At 35.0% G+C, this 22,412-nt stretch overlaps 1 long non-coding RNA gene across 2 annotated transcripts; it reads left to right on the top strand.

Moving 5' to 3' along the window:
- Positions 1–3,269: 3,269 nt before the first annotated feature.
- On the top strand, positions 3,270–22,406 carry LOC109492932. Of its 2 annotated transcripts, none has more exons than XR_002146914.3 (3): positions 3,270–3,658; positions 20,361–20,437; positions 22,170–22,406. It is a non-coding gene; the product is annotated as an uncharacterized LOC109492932 (long non-coding RNA). The 2 variants fall into 2 exon arrangements; XR_006586811.1 differs by lacking the exon at positions 3,270–3,658 and adding an exon at positions 16,047–16,247.
- The last annotated feature ends 6 nt before the right edge of the window (positions 22,407–22,412 follow it).

Raw genomic sequence — 22,412 nt, 5'->3', positions numbered from 1 at the left:
ACCTAAACGTCTTTCCTAGACAAACCATCAAAATCCTAGAGAAGAAAACAGCAACTTCTTTGACCTTGGATACAGCAACTTTTTACTAGACATGTCTCTGGAGGCAAGGGAAACCAAAGCAAAAATTAACTACTGGGACCTTATCAAGATAAAAATCTTCTGCACAGTGAAGGAAACAATCAACAAAACTAAACAGCAACCAATGGGAATGGGAGAAAATATTTGCAAATGATATAAAGGATAAAAGGTTAGTATCCAAAATATATAAAGAACTTATCAAACTCAACACCTAAAAAAACAAATAATCCAGTGAAAACATGGTCAGAAGACATGATTAGACCTCTAGGCTTCTTTTCTTTTCTTTTCTTTCTTTTCTTTTCTTTTCCTTAATTTACTCTCAAGTTGGCAAATACATACAGTGTGTAAAGTGTGCTCTTGGTTTTGGGGGTAGATTCCCATGGTTCATTTCATACATACAACATCCAGTGCTCATCCCAACACGTGCCCTCCTCAATGCCCATCACCCATTTTTAGACTTCTTTTCTAAGAATACATCTAGATAGCTAACAGAAACATGAAAAGATGCTCAACATCACTCATCATCAGGGAAATACAAATCAAAACCACAATGAGATACTACCTCACATCTGTAAGAATGGCTAAAATTAACAACTCAGGAAACAACAGATGTTGGCGAGGATATAGAGAAAGGGGAACCCTTTTGTACTGTTGATAGGAATGCAAACTGGTACAGCCACTCTAGAGAACAGTATGGGAGGCTCCTTAAAAAATTGAAAATAGAACTACCCTACAACCCAGCAATTGCACTACTAGGTATGTTGTATCAAAGGACACAAAAATGTTGATTCAAAGGGACACATGAAACCAATGTTTATAGCTGTGCTTTCAACAATGCCCCAATTATGAAAAGAGCTCAAATGTCCATCAACTGATGAAGGGATATGGTGTATGTATGTGTATGTAATACACACACACACACACACACACACACACACACACACACACAAAATGGAATATTACTCAGCAATGAAACAGAATGAAATCTTGGCATTTGTAACAATGTAGATGGAACTAGGGTGTATTATGCGAAACCAAATAAGTCAGTCAGAAGAATACCAATATCATATGATTTCACTCATAGGTGGAATTTAAGAAACAAAACAGATGAACATATGGAAAGGGAAATAAAAGTAAAATTATAAGTTAAAAACAGGAAGGCAAACCATGTGTCTCTTAAATACAAAGAACAAACTGAGGGTTGATGGAGGGAAGGTAGCTGGGGGCATGGGCTAAATGAGTGATGGGTTTTAAGGAGGGAATTTTTTTGGATGAGCACTAGGTGTTATATATAAGTGATGAATCACTAAATTCTATTCCTTAAACCAATATTACAGTAAATGTTAACTAACTTGAATCTAAAATAAAAATAAAAAGAAATCTGAGGCCAAGAAAATGCATATGATTTGGTACTGGATTACCCAAGTTTGGGACTGATCTCCATTAACTCCTATATCACACTTTCTTTCCATTTGTCATTAGATATAGAAAATCACTGAAATCCTATGGAAAACCTTTTGTCATTTTTTAAGAAACATTTTCTCATTAAAAATCATTTTTTAATATGAAATTTATTGCCAAATTGATTTCCATACAACACCCAGTGCTCATCCCAACAGGTGCCCTCCTCAATGCCCATCACCCACTTTCCCCTCCCTCCCACTCCCCACCAACCCTCAGTTTACTCTCAGTTTTTAAGAGTCTCTTATGGTTTGCTTCCCTCCCTCTCTAACTTTTTTCCCCCTTCCCCTCCCCCATGTCTTCTGTTAAGTTTCTCAGGTTCCACATAAGAGTGAGTGTTTACCAAGAGCAAGGTAGGAAACTAATCCCTGAGAAATGAATGAAAATGTGTAATCTATTGTCCTGAGCTCAAAGTAGTCATTACCATGGCTGAATGAAAATTCTGCTTTGACTTGTATGCTAGTTTCCCATTAAAGCCATTGCAATAGTAACTAAGGGAGATAACTTGGGTATTTCTTCTCCTGACATTCTTAAATCAATGTCATCATGTTTATGCATAATAAGTGATATAGCTATTTGTCATTTCATATTGTATAAAGAGGAAGGAAGGGAAGGAGGAAGGAAAAGATGGAGGTAAGAAGGAAGGAAAAGAGCATGAGCTCTTTCTTTCAAGTCTTAAAATAAAGACCTGGCATAGAAATTCAATTTTTTTTGTTTTAATCTGTTTTTGTTGTTGTTTTCTTATCCTGTTCCCGAACCTCTTCATTTATATTTTCTCCTATAGAAATCATAGGTGATTTCTATCCTGTTTTCTTATCCTGTTCCCGAACCTCTTCATTTATATTTTCTCCTATAGAAATCATAGGTGATCACATTGCTACCCATACTATTGAAATTTGTACACTTTTCTCCCTATTTGGAACTTTAGAGTAAACATAATTACTTCCTGTTATTGATGTTTATTGCTCTGTTGCAGTAGCTCATTTACATGTATATTTCTTCAAATTATTTTCTTGTATGAATTTGGGGAGCAATTAGGTTGTATTAGTTTAAATCAACAAATATTATTAAAAGAATAATTATAGAATATATTGATGACAACCCTTCCCTGGGAAACTTAAGTACTATTTATCATCCAACTAATTCTCCAGTGAAGTAGATCATTGGTTTCCAAAATCTGCAAATTATAGAGGAAAGGGGATATTAAAACTAACAGGATGGACTTGGAAAAAATCACTTAGCATAACATAGTCAAAATGAGAAAAATAATTTAAAAATCTATGACTTTTGTAATAAATATACTAAAGTGCATTAAAACGACATAAAATTTATTGAATTTTAGTGTGAAATATGAGAATGATTAACAGAGAAAAATTTTAAACCAAGTTCTCTTGAAATCACATTTATTATAGACATAATAGGCCCTTCCTTTACTACATATTATGCACAAAATTTACCCTTATAGAAATATTGAAGGCCTATGAACCATTGCCTCTCTTTAACAGATATATAAATTGTTGGCTTCCAAGTTCATTGACCATATAACATAATAAAAGAGATACAAACAATGCCCGTGAGAAATGGCACACTATTCCTGTTCTGTACTACTCTCAAGTTCCCTCTTTCAAAACTGAAGGAGCAATGCCTTGATGTAAAAGGACACCAATATTGAAGCAATAATGCTCCTGAATAATATGCTTCACTGGCAGAAGCTTGTCACCGTGGTAACACAACAACATCAGGCAACATTGTTTTGTTCCTTTGTCCATGAAAATTCTTAAGATAAAATACGATGTTAAAATTAACAAACCAACAAAATGAGGCATTTCTTTGAATCATACTTATCTGTAACAGGTAAACAACAGCATATTTTTATTCATATTTTTAAAACTGTGTAAAAACATCACCTTGACCCTATGTGATCTTAGAGAAATGGGATGAACTTTTAACAACTCATCTGCTACATTTCTAAATGGGCACAACTTGTTAAGAGATGAGAAATCTGCTAAGAGAGCAGTGACGTCATTGTCAAAAGTGGTCAAAGGAGCAGGGAAAACAAAGTACATCCCAGCAGATGAAGGAAAAAGAGCTATGGAAAAAGATGAAGGAAAATGAGCTGGTGAGTCACTCCCACACAGCGGAAGTGGGCCTAATCAAGGAATAGTCTCTAACCTCAGAGAAGGGACACCTAGCAGCATTTGTCCAGCTGGATTTCAGAATTACAATGGACAAATGTCTCTCCTATGTGATTTTCTTTCTTCCCTTTTTTGAATGGATATTTCTCTTGTAATTATACTGCTCTAGTTTAACCCATATGTTGGATGTTTGTAGTATTAACAAACTTATCCATAGGTCTCTGGATTAAGAAGGACACATCCTGATTTAAAATATACCATAAAATACTGTACTCTTAGCCTGATGCTATAATTGGGTGAGATTCTTTCAGGACTTGAAGGGATTGACTGTATTCTGCATTTGGAAGGCAATAAATAATTTTGAACAAGAGATAGACTATGGCAGATTGATTGCTTAATGCCATCAATTAATGTTGTCTCTATATCCATATGCTTTGCCCTATAAACTCACAGTCCCTTCCCTTTCTGACTCTGAGATCAGGCTGTGACTTGCTTCAGGCAATTTAATGTTATCAAATGTACTATAATCAGAAAATTAAAAAGCCCATGTGTGTTTCCATTTTCTATTTTACACAATGATGCTTGCTCTCTCTTTTGACCTCTGCCATCATCATAGGAACAAGTGAACCTGCCAGAGGTGTATGAGAAGTACTTGGAAAAAAGCTGAGGTCATTCTAGACAAGGCAACAGCCAGCAGACCCCAAAACATGTGAGAGAACACAGCCAAGATCAGTTCATCTCAGCCCAGATCAGCCCAGTACATAATGCCAACCTAATATATAGATTTGTGAGGAATAATAAAAGGTGGTTGTTTTAAACGACTAAGCTTTGGGGTAGTTTGTTCAGTAGCCATAGCCAACTGATATATCTTCATTTGCATGATCTGGGACTAAGAATCCAAGACCAGGATTAATTAGTAGACTAGAGTCAGTTTCTAGTAAACTTTGTCGATGAATTCCTTGTCTGGAAGACAGTGTTTAAGGAAATTATTGTTGGGCATATTAACCCTAATCTCTCAATCCACTACTCTGATCACAAAATGTGTCCCCTAAGCAAAATAACCCATTCCACTATCAATTCTCTAAGAGCTGTGAGAATTGAAGACCATCCTCAGAATGCAGGTTATTTCCCCTGAGAAGAATGGGGTAAAACCATCTGTATGGACAGTCCAAAGGGCATATATTTTCTCATATGGAAAGTGTTTACAGGACTACCATCCACAAATATAGCATGAAGGTTGAGAACGGTATTCTGAGGACGTCTAAGATTTTTCTCAAGCATCCTCCAATGATCTCTATCATTCTGGAGGAAGTAACCATCCCAAATGACTTCCTTTCTCTTAAACCTTGGGATCTAAGATCCACTTTTGGCAATCACTTTCATTTGTTAATATTATTATATGATACATAGATCAAGTGTGTTAGAAAGTTTCAGAAGCAGAGAAAGTGTGTTAGAAGGTGAAGTGTTCTCTCTCCTTGTTGAAATATCAGACAGATGAACAAAAAGGTTATCACTATAAAAATTGCAAGAATCTGGGATGGTCTTCTTGCAATTCTGGAGAAATCCAAGGGCAGGACAGTGTGTACCCATTTCTAGCTTCTCATCTTCAGTGATCCCATCTTACTAGGCAAGGATCTTTTTCTTCCTTAGAATATATCCATAGCCTTATTTGCATGCCAGGAGCAGTCATTTACATGGAGGCCAGTAGTTTCCTTATTATTCTGCTTGCTTTCTCTTTGACCTCTGTCATCACCATAAGAACAAGAAAGTCTTCCAGAAGCATGTAAGAGGCACTTGGAAAAAAAGCTGAGGTCATTCTAGACAGGACAATAGCCAGCAGACACCAAAATATGTGAGAAAACAGTGCCAAGACCAGTTAATCTCAGCCCAGATCTGCTAACCCACTCCTATGTTCCTGATGTAGTTGAAATACACTAATTTGTACGCTTACTAGAGTGAGACAAGCCAGTATCATGCTTACGTGACATAAGTATGGACCTTGAAACAAATCACATAAAACAGTACAATGAGTATATTCCATCCAGGGAGTCATCAAACGTGTTTCTGATTATAGTAGTACCTTTAGTCCCCATCTACTCCATGGCACAGGGTACAGCCAGACTTCTGTAATAATAAGGGTGAAGACAAGGTTCTGCTAAGACATATTACCATTGTTTCTTAGTCACTAATCACACCAGAGGGGCTGGTACTTCCCTAATCATAACTTAACATTACATTGCCAAATAGTTAGACTGTCTCTTGCTAAGTCTGACTTCCACTGCAGCTTCAATTCTTGGCACTGGCCTAGAATTTAATGGCCAACAGGAGACTCACACACTTCTGTTACTGCTGTCTCTATAAATTTCCCTGATACATGCTATTCCAGCATGTTTACTATGTGTGTGCTCTTGCCATTTCCCCTCCTTTGTATGAAGCACCTCACTTACATCAATGGACATATCATCTATGCAGAAGATCAACAAAAAAACGATGGCTCCAGCTGGAATAACAGATACATTTAGGACATTCCATCCTAAAACAGCAGCATACACATTCTTTCCAAGTGCACACGGGACATTCTCCAATATAGATCATATATTAGGTCACAAATCAGGCCTCAACAAATACAAAAATACTGAGATCACACCATGCATATTTTCTGACCACAATGCCATGAAATTTGAAGTCAACCACAAGGAGAAAATAGGAAGACCACAAACACATGGAGGTTACAATACATGCTACTAAACAATGAATGGGTCACCCAGGAATTCAAAGAAGAAATTAAAAAGTACATGGAAACAAATGAAAATGAAAGCAAAGGTCCAAAATCTTTGAGATACAGCAAAAGCACTTCTAAGAGAGAAGGACACGCAATACAGGCCTACCTTCAGAAGTAGGAAAAACCCTGGGGTGCCTGGGTGGCTCAGTCTGTTAAGCATCCAATTCTTGGTTTCAGCTCAGGTCATGATCTCATGGTTCATGGATTCAAGTCCCGCATCAGGCTCTGTGCTGACTGTGTGGAGCCTGCTTAGGATTCTCTCAAACTTCTCTCTCCCCCTCCCCCCACTCACACTGTCTCTCTCTCTCTCTCTCAAAATAAATAAATAAATTTAAAAAAAATACTTTATAAGAAGAAAAATCCCAAATAAACAACTTAACCTTACACCTAAGGTAGCTACAAAAAGAACAATAAATGAAGCCTAAAGCCAGCAGAGTAAAGAAAAAAGTAAAGATTACAGCAGACATAAATGATATACAAAGTAAAAAACAAACAAACAAACAAACAAAAAAACAAGAGAACAGATCAATGAAACCAGGAGCTGGTTCTTTGAAAGAATTAATAAAATTGATAAACCTCTAGCTAGACATGTCAAAAAGAAAAGAGAAAGGACCTAAATAAATAAACACAAATGAGAGAGGAGAAATAACAACCAACACTACAGACATACAAGCAATTAGAAGAGAATATTATGAAAAACTATATGCCAACAACTTGGAGAACCTGGAAGAAATGGATAAATTCCTAGAAACTTATAAACCACGAAAACTAAAACAGGAAGAAATAGAAAACCTGAATATACTTATAACCAGCAAAGAAACTGAAACAGTAATCAAAAATCTCCCAACAAACCAAAGCAAGACCAGATGGCTTCATAGGTGAATTCTACCAAACATTTAGAGAAGAGTTAATACCTATTCTTCTCAAACTATTCCAAAAAAAGAAAAGAAAAGAAAAGAAAACTTCCAAATTCATTGTATGTGGCCAAGATTACCCTAATACCAAATCCAAATAAAGGCACTACTAAAAAAGAGAACTATAGGTCAATATTCCTAAAGAACATGGATGCAAAAATTCTCAATAGAATACTAAGCAAACTGAATCCAACAGTACATTAAAAGAATCATTCACTGTGATCATGTGGGATTTATTCCTGGTCTGCAAGGGTGGTTCAATATGTGCAAATTAAACATTATTTTTTTTAATGTTTATTTATTTTTGAGAGACAGAGAGAATGAGAACACAAGCAGGGGAGGGGCAGAGAGAGAGAGAGAGAAAGACACAGAATCAGAAGCAGGCTCAAGGCTCTGACCTGTTAGCAGACAGCCCAACACAGGGCTCTAACCCACTAACAATGAGATCATGACCTGAGCCAAAGTCAAACCCTGAACAGCCTGAGCCACCCAGGTGCCCCCACTGCAAAGTAATCAATGTAATATACCACATTAATAAAATAAAGGACAAGATCCATATGATCATTTCAATAAATGCTTTATAAAAAGCATTTGACAAAGTACAACATCAATTCATGGTGAAAACAATCCTCAACAAACTAGGATTAGACAGAACGTACAGTGACATAATAAAGGCCATCTATGAAAAACCCACATCTAATATCATCCTCAATGGAGAAAAACTGAGAGCTTTTCCTCTATAAATAGGAACAAGATAGGGATGTCCACTCTCACCACTGTTACTGAACATAATACTGGAAGTCCTAGCCACAGCAATCAAATAACAAAAAGTAATAAAAGCCATCCACATTGCCAAGGAGGAAGTCAAACTCTCACTAACTCCAGATAACAATACTCTACACAGAGAACCGAAAAGACTCCATCAAAATATTGCTAGAAATGATGCATTAATTCAGTCACAGGATACAAAATCAACATACAGAAATCTGCTGCATTTCTATGCACCAATAATGAAGAGCAGAAAGAGAAATCAAGGAATCAAACCCATTTATAATTGCACCAAAAACCATAAGATGCCTAGGAATAAACCTAACTTAAAGAGGTAGCAAAGAATCTGTACGCTGAAAACTGTAAAACACTGATAAAAGAAATTGAAAATGACACAAATAAATGGAAAAACATTCCATGCTCATGGACTGGAAGAAAAAATACTGTTAAAATGTCTATAGTACCCAAAGCGATCTACACATCTAATGCAACCTCTATTAAAGTGTCAAAAGTATTTTTTCACAGAGCTAGAACAAACAATCCTAAAATTTGTATGGAACTACAAAAGACCCAAGCAACCTTGAAAAAGAAAAACAAAACTGGAGGCATCACAATTCCAGACTTCAAGTTATATTGCAAAGCTGTAATGATCAAGACAGTATGATACTTGCACAAAAATATACATATAGATCAATAGAACAGAATAAAAAAATCCAGAAATGAACATAGAACTCGATGGCCACTTAATCTTCTTGAAAGCAGGAAATACTATCCAATGGAAAAAAAGATAGTCTCCTCAACAAATGGTGTGGGGGAAACTGGACAAAACATGCAAAAGAATGAAACTGAACCACTTTCTTATACTATACACAAAAATAAACTCAAGATGTATTGAAGACCTAAATGTGAGACAGGAAACCATCAAAATCTTAGAGGAGAACACTCTGACCTTGGATGTAGCAACTTCTTACTAGATATGTCTGAGGCAAGGGAAATGAAAGTAAAAATAAACTATAGGGACTTCATCAAAATAAAAAGCCTCTGCACAGCAAAGGAAACAATCAACAAAACTAAATGGTATCCTACCCAATGGGAGAAGATATTTTTAAATGACATATCTGATAAAGGGTTAGTATCCAAAGATATATGAAAAACATCAAACTCAACATTAAAAAATCAAATATTCCAGTTAAAAACTTGGCAGAAGAACTGTACATTTTTTCCAAAGAAGGCATCCAGATGGCTAACAGACATATGAAAAATTGCTCCACATCACTCTTCATCGGGGAAATACAAATCAAAACCACAGTGAGATATTACCTCACACGTATCAGAATGGCTAAAATTAACAACACAGAAACAAAATGTGTGGACAGAGTGTGCAGAAAGGGAAACCCTCTTATAACGTTGCTGGGAATGAAAACTGGTGTACCCACACTGCAAAACCTTATGGAGATTCCTCAAAAAGTTAAAATAGAACTACCCTATGATCCAGCAATTGCACTACCAGGTATTTGCCCAAAGGATATAAAAATACTAATTCAGAGGACTACAGTGCACCTTGATATTTATAGCAGCATTATCAACAATAGCCAAATTATGGAAAGATCCCAAATGTCCATTGACTGATGAAGGGATAAAGAAGATGTGGTGCGAATACAAAATGGAATATTAGTCATAAAGAATGAAATCTTGCCACTTGCAATGATGTGGATGGAGGTACGTGTATTATGCTAAGTGAAAGAAGTCAGTCAGACAAAGACAAATACCATATGATTTCACTCATATGTGAAACTTAAGAAACAAAACAAACTAGGGAGGCAAACTAAGAAACAGACTCTTAACTACAAAGAACAAACTGATGGTTACCAGAGGGGAGGTGGGTGAGAAGATAGGTTAAATAGGTGATGTCAATTAAGGAGGGCACTTGTGATGAGCCTCAGGTGTGGTATTGTGTTGAAATCACTAGATTATACACAGAAATTAATATAACATTGGATGTTAACTAGCTGGAATTTAAATAAAAACTTAAAAAAAATAGAATTCGTCTGTGAAGCCATCTGGTCCTGGACTATTTTTTGTTGGGAATTTTTTTTATTACTGATTCCATGTTCTTTGCTGGTAATTGGTCTGTTTGAATTTTCCATTTTTCCCTGCACCAGTTTTGGTAATGTATATGTTTCTCAGAGTTTGTTATGTGTTTCTCAGAGATTGTCCAATTTGATGGCATACAATATTTCATAATATTCTCTTAAAATCGTTTGTATTCCTGTGGTGCTCGTTGTTATTTCTTCTCATTTGTGATTTTGTTTGAGTCCTTTTTCTTCTTCTCCTCCTCCTCCTCCTCCTCCTCCTCCTCCTCCGTCTCTACCTCCACCCCCTTTCTTTTTTATCCCCCCTAGTGAGTCTGGGTAGAAGTTTATCAATTTTGTTGATCTTTTCAAAGAACCAGCTCCTGGTTTCATTGATCTGGTCTATTGATTTTTAGTTTCTATTTCATTTATTTCTGTCTAGTCTTCATTATTTCATTCCTTCTGCTGTTTGGGTGTTTTGTTTTTCTTCTTTTCCTAGCTCCTTTATGTGTAAAGTTAGATTGTTTATTTGAGATTTTTATTGCTTCTTGAGGTAGACCTGTATTTCTATAAATGTTCCCCTTAGTGTAACTTTTGCTGCATCACAAAGATTTTGGATCAAGTGTTTTCATTTTAATTTGTTTCCATGTTTCCATTTTTAATTTCTTCTTTGACATCTTGATTGATCCATTCACTCATTGTTCAGTGGCATGTTATTTCAGCTCCATGTATTTTGTGGTCCAGATTTTTTCTTGTGGTTGATTTCTAGTTTCACAGTGGTCTGGTCAGAAAAGAGGCTGGTATATCTTCAGTCTTTCTGAATTTGTTAAGGATTGTCTTGTGGCCTAATATGGGGTCTATTCTGGACAATGTTCCACGTGCACTTGAAAAGGATGTGTATGCTGATGTTTTAGTATTGAACGTTCTGAATAAATCTATTAAATCCATCTGGTCATTCAAAGCCACTGTTTCCTTGCTGATTCTCTGTTTGGATGATCTGTCCATTTATGTAAGTAGAGTGATAAAGCCCTGGCATTATTGAATTGCTAATGATTAGTTCTTTCATGTTTGTTATTACTGCTTTATATATGTGAGTATCTCCATGTTGGATGCATAAATATTTAGAATTGTTGTATCTTTTTGTTGGATTGTCTCTTCTATTATTACATAGTGCCCTTCTTTGACTCTTGTTTTAAAGTCTATTTTGTTTGATATAAACATTGCTACTCCAGCTTTCTTTTGACATCAATTTGCATGATTAATGTTCCCCATCCTCTCACTTACAATCTGTAGGTGTCTATAGGTTTGAAAAGAGTCTCTTGTAAGAAGCAGGTAAGTGGTTCTTTTTTTTTTTTTCTAGCCACTTTGTCACCCTATGTCGTTTGATTGTTTAGTCCATTTACTTCAAAGTAATTACTGATAGATATGTATTTATTGCCATTTTATTATTTGTGTGTGTGTGTGTTTTTTTGTTTGTTTGTTTGTTTTTTTTAGTTTTTCTCTGTTCCTTTCTTCTCTTGTTCTCTTTTATGTTTGCTGGCTTTTTTTAGTGGTACACTTAGATTCCATTCTCTTTATTCTTTGCATATCTATTACTTTTTTTTATTTGTGGTTACCATCTGGTGTTTGTATGTAACATCTTCTGCATATAGCATTCTATATGAAGTTGATGGTCACTTAAGCTTAAAATTAAGCTTCTTTCTTCCTCTTCCTCATCCTACACCTCCTCCAAGTTTTACGTATATAGTGTCATTATTTATGCCCTTTTATATTTTGAAACCCTTAATTAACTTTTACAGATAGGCTTATTTTTAGTGTATTTTGTTTCCAATTTTTTATACTCTTATTTATGGTCTTACCTTTAAGACCTTTAAGAACTCTACTCAAAGAGTTCCTTTTAATATTTCTGGCAGCCTAGTTAAGTGGTCATAGACTCCTTTAGTTTTGTTTGTCTGAGAAATTCTTTATCTTTCCTTTTATTCTGAATGATAGCCTTGCTGGATAAAGTATTCTTGGCTGCAGATTTATTCTTTTCAGCACTTTGAATATATCATGCCTCTCTCTCCCTTCTGGCCTGCAAAGTTTCTGCTGAAAAATCAGCTGATAGCCTCATGGATTTCCCTTGTGTGTAACTGTCTTCTTTTCTCTTTCTGCATGTAAAATGTTTGCTTTATCACTAATTTTTGTCATTTTAATTACTATGTGTCTTGGTGTGGACCTCCTTGGGTTGAGTTTTTTTGGGGGGATCTGGGCCTCTTGGATCTGGATGTCTGTTTCCAACCCCAGATTAAGGAAGTTTTCATGTTTTATTTTTTTAAATAACTTTTCTGCCCCTTTTTCTCTGTTCTTCTTCTGGGATCCCTATAATGCACATGTTGTTACACTTGATGGAATCACTGAGTTCCCTAAGTCTATTTTCATTTTACATATTTTTTTTCTCTCACCTACTCAGTTTGATTAGTATCCATTACTCTGTCTTCCAGATCATTAATTCATTCTTCTGCTTCCTCTAGCCTGCTACTTATTCCCTCGTTTTTTTTTTCTTTAATCTCTTTATTAAGGATCACACTGATGCCCTCCACTCTTTTCTCAAGTCCAGTGAATATCTTTATGAGCATTCCTTTTAATTCTCTATCTGACATATTACTTGCATCCATTTTGCTTTGGTCTCTTGCTGTGATTTTGTCCTGTTCCTTCACTTGAGACAAATTCCTCTCTCTTCTCATTTGGTCTAACTATCTGTGTCTGTTCCTGTAGGAAAGTCAGTTACATATCCTGTTCTTGAAAGTAATGGCTTTATGAAGAAGAGGTCCTATAGTACCCTGTAGTGCAGTGTTCCCTATTCCTCAGGACCTAGCAGTCCAGGGAGTATCTCCTCTGTGTGCTGTGTGTGCCCTGCTGTGGAGACCTGGCCACTTTTTCCTTCAGTCTAGTCATATGTAGAGGCTCTCTTTGCCTGTTGTGGTCAGTGTTTGGTCCCTGGCTGAGTGGGGCACATTTTAATAAGGTATGCACTGGTCTGCTTGCAAAATGAGACCACCAAAACTTTTGCTGCCACCAGAACTTCTTCAGTGTGGCAATTTCTCTACCTTCAGTTGTGGAGTTTGTTCTGCCAGTCTTTGGGTTGTTTTCTGAATTAGTTAGCTTATGTGAGTGTTATATTTTATCCATGGGGCAAGTGAGCTGAAGGTCCTCCTTCTCTGCCATATTCCCAGACTTCCCTGATTATGAGCTTTGATGAAATACTCTGATTCATTGTGGGGACCCCCATCTCAGCATTGTTAAGTCTTTTCTTCTTAAAATGATGAGATACTCCATTCCAAGGTATTTTATCATCCTATTTCAGTTATATAACCTTTGCTTACAGTCTTATAGAAATCAAATAACAAAGGATATAGGGTCTCCATATTCACTATGTAAACTTTCACTTTATCCTCATTTCTTGTATGTAATGTGTACCTTTCATTTTGCCTTTTGCTCTCAGTCTAGAGACCTGTCTATGCTCTTCAGATAAATCTCAATAATAAATATTTATAATATTTCAGGATACAGCATGGTAGTTATTTAGGTTTCAAAGAGGGATAGGATATGGGTCTTGTAAACAGAACTTAAAATAATGCCCATGTTATTAGTCCATTATAAAGGTCCTGAATTCTAGCAATTCCTGGGCCTTTGGGGGGATTCTATGGGGTACACAATTTGACTTTACCCATTGCCACATTAGAATCCAACTTTTTGGGACATGCTAAATCAATCATAGTCATCAGCTTCTTTCTGGATTTCCAAATTGGTATTGCTATTCTCTCTTCTTGTACTCTGTCATTGTCAAAATAAGCATCTTAATTTTTTTTCTCTCATGTTAGTGGGGTTTCATGAGGGAAATGGTATAAATGTGTTGGTTCAAAACACTATTTTAAACCAAAAGTCTCAACCAAACTTATAATTTTTTTTAACATTTATTTATTATTGAGACAGAGAAACACAGAGCGTGACAGGGGAGAGGCAGAGAGAGGGAGAGACACAGAGTCTGAAGCAGGCTCCAGGCTCTGAGCTGTCAGCACAGAGCCTGATGCTGGCTCAAGCCCATAAACCAAGAGATCATGATCTGAGCTGAAGTCAGACGCTTAACCGACTGAGCCACCCAGGCATCTCTCAACCCAACTTATCTTAGAAAAATATCCCGCCATATTGGCAAAAGTGTTCAGTGTCTTAAACTCAGAGAAATGGTGTGGTTGTAGTTATGCATTTCCCAGAGTGCCAAGTGGGGCAGCAGGAAATGTCATCATTTCAAAGATGCACCCTTCCCCCCAAACTCTATTTATTTGATCTGTTAACCTGTAATGTTTCCCAGAAGCCCTAGTAAATGCAGAGTTCATAGATCTCTTCATATCAAAAGAATCAGTTCAGAGGGGAAAAGCTTCAGGTACCAAATAGTGATTAAACCTGGTATCATACAATACTAATGTCTTGATTGAAATTATGAGACACCAGCTGTTGGCTTTAATTGTATTTCTCATAAATGCAATAGTATACATTAATATCCCTGCAATATAAAATGGTACAAGATGTAGGACAGCACTGACAGTGAATATATATGCATGGAATTTGGAGGTTTTTTATTCAGTGCAAACAGATACTTCCTGTTAATTAAGTACATGTGACATATTTCTTAAGTAACTTTATGTTGTGGTCACTATGAATGTTTTTAAATCATACATTTTAGAAGAACTTTAAATATTTTGTTAATAGGATTTCTTACCACAGGACTGAAAAGTAAAACTGAATTCTACTTAAATGATCTTTAAATTTCTGTCCAATTCTATCAAATAGCAGCTATTTCAGTGGGAAGAAAAAAAAAATCTCAAGTCTATTTTTTCCCTCAGCACTTAAACCAACATCTGTTTGAACTTACTAAATTTCACTTTAAATTGACTTATCAGATTTCATGAAAACAGCAAAACACACTTTTCCAATCTTCAGTCCACAGGGGTCAGACTTTCAAAGTATACTTGTTTCCAGCTGCCAATAAGTATTAAGTCAGCAAGAAGCCAAGTAACAAAGATGAAATAAATGCTGCTTTTTTGAGTATTGTTTTCTAGTAGGATCTATACTGGATCTCCTATTAAAATAAATAATAAAAGATAAATAAAAAGTGGCTAAACACAAATTTCCCACTGTTTCCCACTGTTTTAAGAAACTAAATGCAGTTGCTATAGTGCAAAGTTTTTACAAACTGAAAACAACACCAGTTTAATGATACTATAATTAATCTTTATAAAGGAAGAATTATAATAAAAATATTAATTACAACTATAGGAAATAAGCAATCTCTTCAGCAGGATTCTACTTTATTGCCTTTGATGATTACAACAGATTATAAACATGATTCAATTTAAATAACAGGTAAATAAACCAAATATTAGCAATTTGTACCATCCATAAATAGTTGGATGTTCTAACAAAGTTGCAGGATATAGAACAAGTTCAAAAGTAAGGCTTTTCAAAAATTTAATATTATCAACTTGCTGACTCTATCCTTGGTATAGATATTAATGATAAAATCTTTTGTTTTGCTCTGCTCTTTACCTGTCTTTGTTGGGGTTTTAATATTCACCTTTATTAATTTTATACTGAATGCACATACAAGGCGTTCTGGATCAAAGACAGATCACTGTACACCTAAAAATAATGACCACACGATTCCTCATATCCCAATTCTTACCCCGAAGGTGATGCAATGAAAGCCAGGTCAGATATCCTACACACATAAATTTTAAGTCTACACTACTGGTAAGGAATGGAGAAAATTGAGTTTTATCTGCTTATCTATAGGAAAAAGAGGCAGTTACTCTCTTCGCCCCAAAAAGGAGGGAGAAAACCCTTGCTTTTTGGAGACTGGATGGAAAGGATCTTGGGATCTCACTCTAAACTTTTGGGATGTAAATACATGTCTCCAAGGACAAGATAAACCCAGTGTCTCTGGATTTTCTGACTTATAAATTTCTCCAACGTCCTGAGCCTAATCTTCCCTTGAGATGTAAGTATATACCTCTGGAGTTAGGAAAATCTGTCTGGAGTTCTCTCACTACGTATACAGTTGTGAATGAACTTTCCACATCTTGCTCTTAACCCAGCCTCCCAAGATTGCAGCAAAATTTATTCAAAAAGTCCCAAGTCTACAGAAACACAAAAATATTTCCTCACATCTCACACTCTTGCTAGCTCCAATTATTTGCACTATGGACTTTCTTTGAGGATTACCTGTAGTATTTCTCACATAAGTAATAAACAGGCATATTTAACTCTTCCCTTAGAAAATTAATATGTTATACATGACATATTTAGTTCATATCATTAAGAAAAAGTAATTTTTAACCTAACAAATAAAATTAAGTCATTATCTTATTTTACCTTATAGGATTTCCAGACTTCAGAAAGAAATTCATGAAATAATGAATAATGTTACTAAAGAGACCTTTCTAAACTTCCACCAGCAGGTTTCTCTCACTTTGAATCAGCTATTTTTTTTTTTCCTTTCACATGCATTTGACAATGACATGCCACTTTTTCTTTATTATAATTAACTTATTTCTGAATTTGTCATAACTATGACATTTTTGGAACAACTAGCATATCCTTACTTTAATTAAGACTTGAAAGATTGTTCATGTTCTTTGTAACAGTTCATTTCATGATCTTTTTCAAATTTCCATGTGTCTAAAAGTTATATTTTCTAAGTTTCATAAAATCAAATTTACATTTAACTACAATTCTTTCTGCAGAAAAAAAGATAACCCTTTAAAAGCATGGTTTAGTCTAGCTTTAAATGTAGAGTTATAGGATTATGTCAAATATATAAAATGGAGCATTTATATTAAATGCCATGTATTTCTTCATAATGCTACCCAAGCTAATCGAGAGTGACTACCTCTAATTTGTGATTTAGCAAAGTAAACCAGATTAGTCTTTGAGAAGAACTCAGTGCCAAAATTAAGAAAAAAATAAAAACCATACAGTTTATCAGAAAAGGTTATATTTCACAGAAGACAAAGAAGATACTGAATTATGCAGTCTATAGAAAACAATAGATCTCTGGCTATGACTTATGCAAATTTATCTATCTTACTTCAAATTTTATCTTTAGACACAACATTTGAAAACAATTAAGTGCCTTGATGTATATTTAATTTGTCTGATTCTAATGCCTTATATAAATATACCAGTTGAAAATAATACCTTTCCAGTGGAATCAAAAACATAGACTCAGATAAGTTTTATATGCCATACATTTATTATGTAAATGTGATCATGATGGAAAACTACACGTAGAAACAAGGAATAATATAAGTCAATATAGCAAATCAAGTATAATACATAATCCCAAAATAAATTAAATATAAAAGTTTGCTTTTTCCCAAATGAATGGTACACTGACATTTATTCATGTAAAATGAAGATATCTTAGTTTTCAAGGAAGACATACACAAACACTCAACTTCTATTAAATAGAGACTTGTAAGGATGTTGGGGATCTAAGGGAGGAAGCAAACACAAAGTCTCTCAAGAAACAGAATATTTTATGAGTGCAAATTCTTAATGTATCTAATCTTAGAGGAACTCTGATGGCTTAAGAACCACCTAAATAAATAAATAAATAAATAAATAAACAAACAAACAAACACACAAATAAATAAATACAGAACTCTAGTAGCTGTGTTTTCCGACACAGGCATCAACCACTCCCTAGACTTGACCCATCACTATGGTGATAAATCAGTTTTTGTCTCTGACTGATCTAGTCTTTCTGCCCACCAACTGTTCCTTTGGGCAAAATGTTTGATACATTTTTTTCATATCATTTACAAAAAATCATTTAAAGTCTTGAGGTACAAGATTATTTCCCAAATTTATTTTAACTCAAAGATGTGTTAATCATTTGTTAATATAAATTCATCAACATTATCACAAATGTAGATTTGTAATCATTATCAACTTAATGACTAGCATTAAAAAGCCTGAAATCTTTCTGGGACCCTTAGTTCCTAGTTCTCTAGTAACTGAAACAAACAACTCATTTTGTATTTTGGTTTTTGTTTTTTTTTTTCCCAAAAAGTATTTAAACTTACTCTTCAAGGAGCGTAAAATTCCTTGCTCACAAAGCTCATTCCACATGTCAGGTGAGAGAAAAGTACATTCTGAAAACATTATTACCATAAAATTTCAGAAGAGGTATGTGCTGATTATTCCTTAGGATATACAAAATTTTACATCTTCTTTCTAATTAAGTTTGCCTGACCTTATATTGATAATTAGTAGTAACAATATACCAAAAATATGTCTCTAATTACCCATGTTACAAAATGCACGCACCTTCAAACATTTTGGGTATTGTTTTTTTTCCCAGTCACTACTGAGTTTATCCTTACAGGTTTATAGCATCAGCATATCTGTAAACAATCAACCTATGGTCAGTTGTTCTAAAAGCTCCTGATTCTCTCTTGTCTGTCCCTGCTGTTGTTTTTCCAAGAATATGACAGTAATAAAAAGTTACACTGGCATTGTAAATTTCTTCAGCCTTTCATTAGAAATTATCTTAGCAAGTGTGGTAAGATAGGGTCAGCAGCAATTTTTAAATAACACATTTTCACATAATTTACACCAGAAGCTTCTGAAATTTATGCAGTTGGTACTTTGAATATTAACATTCACATTCAATATTCATTTCATTAAGGTATATTCTACTTGATTTTGTGCTCCATGTACAGTCAGTAGCTCAGGCTCACTTCCTGGTTATTGAGTCCACTCATTCAACACATAATCCGAATCTTAATTTTGTTTTTTGTTTTCTTTTGATGTTTCCATTGGATCAGTTTTTTCTCTTTTTTTAAATTCGGTTTTGGTTATCATGGTCACTGAGAAACTTTAACAACTTGTTTTTCTGTTTCCCTAAGAGAGATGAAGTCATATTTCCCATACCACATTCTTTAGATATTTCAGTTAGATACTCCATTTATAAAAATCTTCTAAAAGACTTGCAATGATCAGATAAACAGATGTGGGCAACAACTCTATTTTATGCACTACTGATGAGTACAAATGTTTCCTTTACCCTTTTACTATAACACCTTGGGAGGACGGGGTAGTAGGAGCTGTAACACCTAGTTACTTGTTTATATTTTCCCAGTGCAACTGAACTCAAAGTCACCAAAAAATAATAAAGGTAATAAAATATCTGTGAACAGCAAATGGAAGAGGTATAACTGTATACACTCCACTCCAGTTCTGATGCCCACTGAGTTTTAGTACCAAACTTAAAAGAATAAAAATGTACTACAGAGCTTTTCAGATTGTGGAGTGGCTCTCATATATTTTATGAGGCAGGGAATCTAATTACTATCTCTATTTTACAGATAAAGAAACCAATATGGAAAAATTCAGTAAATTCTTTTTCTCATGCAAACAGTATGAGCAATAGAGACAAGCTTCAAACTCATGCAGTCTGGCTCCACAGACCCTATTCTAGACAGACTATGTCTCTCTGGCCATCTCAACTTCTTTATCATGTTCCTTAAGTTGTTCTTTTTAGACATTCTGACTGGTGTGAGGTGGTATCTTATTGTGGTTTTGATGTGTAGTTCCCTGATGATGAGCAATGCTGAGCGTCTTTTCATATGTCTGTTAACAATCTGGATGTCTTCTTTGCAAAAGTGTCTGTTCATGTCTTTTGCCAATTTCTTCATGGGCTTATTTGTTTTTTTTTTTTTTTGGATGTTTTTTGATAAGTTCTTTACAGATTTTAGATACTAACCCTTTATTTGATATGTCATTTGCAAATATCTTCTCCCATTCCATTGGTTGCCTTTTAGTTTTGCTGACTGTTTCCTTTGCTATGCCCTCTAACATAGCTGTTCAAACAAGAATTCAAACAGGGAGAATTACTATTCATTCTCTGATATCCAATATAAAACTGTTGAATCCCCAGCAAGGTAATAGTTTTGAAAGATGTTTAATTCCATTATATTCCCTCTTTAAAGAGACAGACTACAGGACTATAGAGTTCTATTATAGCCCCAGAATCGAAAGAAGGAAAAGATGAAATGTAGAGATGGAAACCCCAAAGCTCTCCTCTTATGCCTGGTCTTTATTGTAGAGAGAAGAGGAAAGAAAGGAACAGCATGGTCAGATTTCCCTCTCACCCTGGGGCTGAGCTTCCAGGTATGCCAAAAGGTAGGGAGATTTATTCTATAACATACAGATAGGTATCGGACAGTATAAAACTTTAGGTCTAATGGCAGACTTGACTGGATTTGGTAGGGGGAGCCTGTAAGCTTTTGAAAAAAAAAAAAAAAAAAAAAAAACCAACAGTGGCTATTTCACACATGACCTGAGGCAATGGCGCACCAACCATGGTAGAACAGGTGAAATGAAAGGAATGTTCCTAAATTTCCAGTGCCCATATAGAGCAAAAGACCTACAAGTAACAAACTATTCAGTAAAGAAATTAAGAGGTGTTGGGAGGCCCATGAACCCTCAGAAGCCTGGAGATAGTGTGAAGAGCTTTAAAATGGGAGTCAATACCTGGACCATCCAAATGTCCTTCAATAGTTGAATGGATAAACAAACTGCAGTCTACCTTTTAGTTACTAAAATTCTTTCTTTCCTGTATCACTTCTCTTACAGCTTTACTAAGCTACAAGACTTGTCTCTCAATCTATGCTTATCCACTCTTCAGTAGCTCAAATTCTCTCTGCCTCTGTATTTTATTAAAGCCCCATTAATTGCAACATTCAATGAATTAGCAAGAATCACTTTCATCCCTCATTGATACCTGCACAATATTTTACGTGGCCATGACTGAATTGTTCTGGCTGCTACTTCTTCCCTCAACACAACTGATATGGCTGACACACTGATAGTTTACCTGATTTCCCAGCCGTCTGACTGTGATAACACAGCAGCCTCAGATCTGAACATAGATCTGAATACACATCAGAAGAAGAAAAATCACCTTATATCTCAAAGGACAAGAAATAAAGGTTTTCTTTCTTTTATTAATAGAAAAGCTTATATACCGCTACTAAGTAACAAGCATTGGGTTGCCAAAGGGTCTTACTTTGTGAGACAACTGACTTTAGGATCCATACTTATTGCACCAACAAAATTAAAGTATGCTTTTAAGAGCATTAATTGTCAATTATCAAGGACTAATATGTTAAGATACAATGCGTCTTAAAAAATTTATTGCCAGTTATCTGTATAACTGTTATGAATATTGTATTGTCAAAGGTGCTCAAGTTCAATAAAGTGATATATTTAATTAGAAACAAATTTTTGATATTTCCAGAGGTTGGATCAAAGATATATTATTTATTTTTCTCAATTGAAAATTTTGTATTTTCTATACTTTCCCAGTATTTCTAAGTCAACAATTATTATACAGGAAAAAATTATAGTTCATTTAAAATTAAATATCAACATATTTTAAGGCTTAGCTATTATTGAATCAGTATTCAAATATTCAATATGTTGAAAACTGGAGTGTGTATATGAGCGAATAAATAGCCAGGAATAGACTAAACTATTGGTATGTTGCCAGTTACCAAGATAAAGGTAAAACTTAATCCAAAACTCAATAAATGTGGGGTTTTTTCATTATTTTATTCTAAATAAATAACTTCCTTAAAATCAAATTCCATATTTAAGGATGAACGAAGTTTAAATTTTTATAATTTTCAAAATGCAAGTATTTATAAAAAGATTGTATTATAGCCATTAATGCATTATATACAAGTGTAACATATTGTTTTTAACTGGCATACATTTCCTCTTCCCTATATTGCTTGTTATTTATTGCTGGTTGATACTTGAGAAACAATGGGTAACTTTGCCTAAAAACCAAAGAACTTCTTATCAAATAAGTAATTGTAACATCCAAACCACTTTTTTTTTTTTTTTTCAGAGTTCATTGTTGTTAAACTTCTTTGACAGCTTAAGATAGTCCAAAATGGAATCATTGCCCAGGAAAGGACTGTGATGCCTCCTCCCCTCCACTCCCAAGAAAGGGTAGACCAGCACCAGGGGCCTTTTACAAGCTCAGTGTATTTCTGAGGTTGCAAAGCTCTCCTGTCCAACACACTGACACTATTGGTAAGTTCAGGCTCTCCCAGGCACTGGACTATTAAATACAGAGCTGCGACTTCTG

The sequence above is a fragment of the Felis catus genome, chromosome D2 (assembly GCF_018350175.1).
Source record: "Felis catus isolate Fca126 chromosome D2, F.catus_Fca126_mat1.0, whole genome shotgun sequence".
NCBI lineage: Eukaryota > Metazoa > Chordata > Mammalia > Carnivora > Felidae > Felis > Felis catus.
This window is presented reverse-complemented; position numbering and strand designations above follow the sequence as displayed.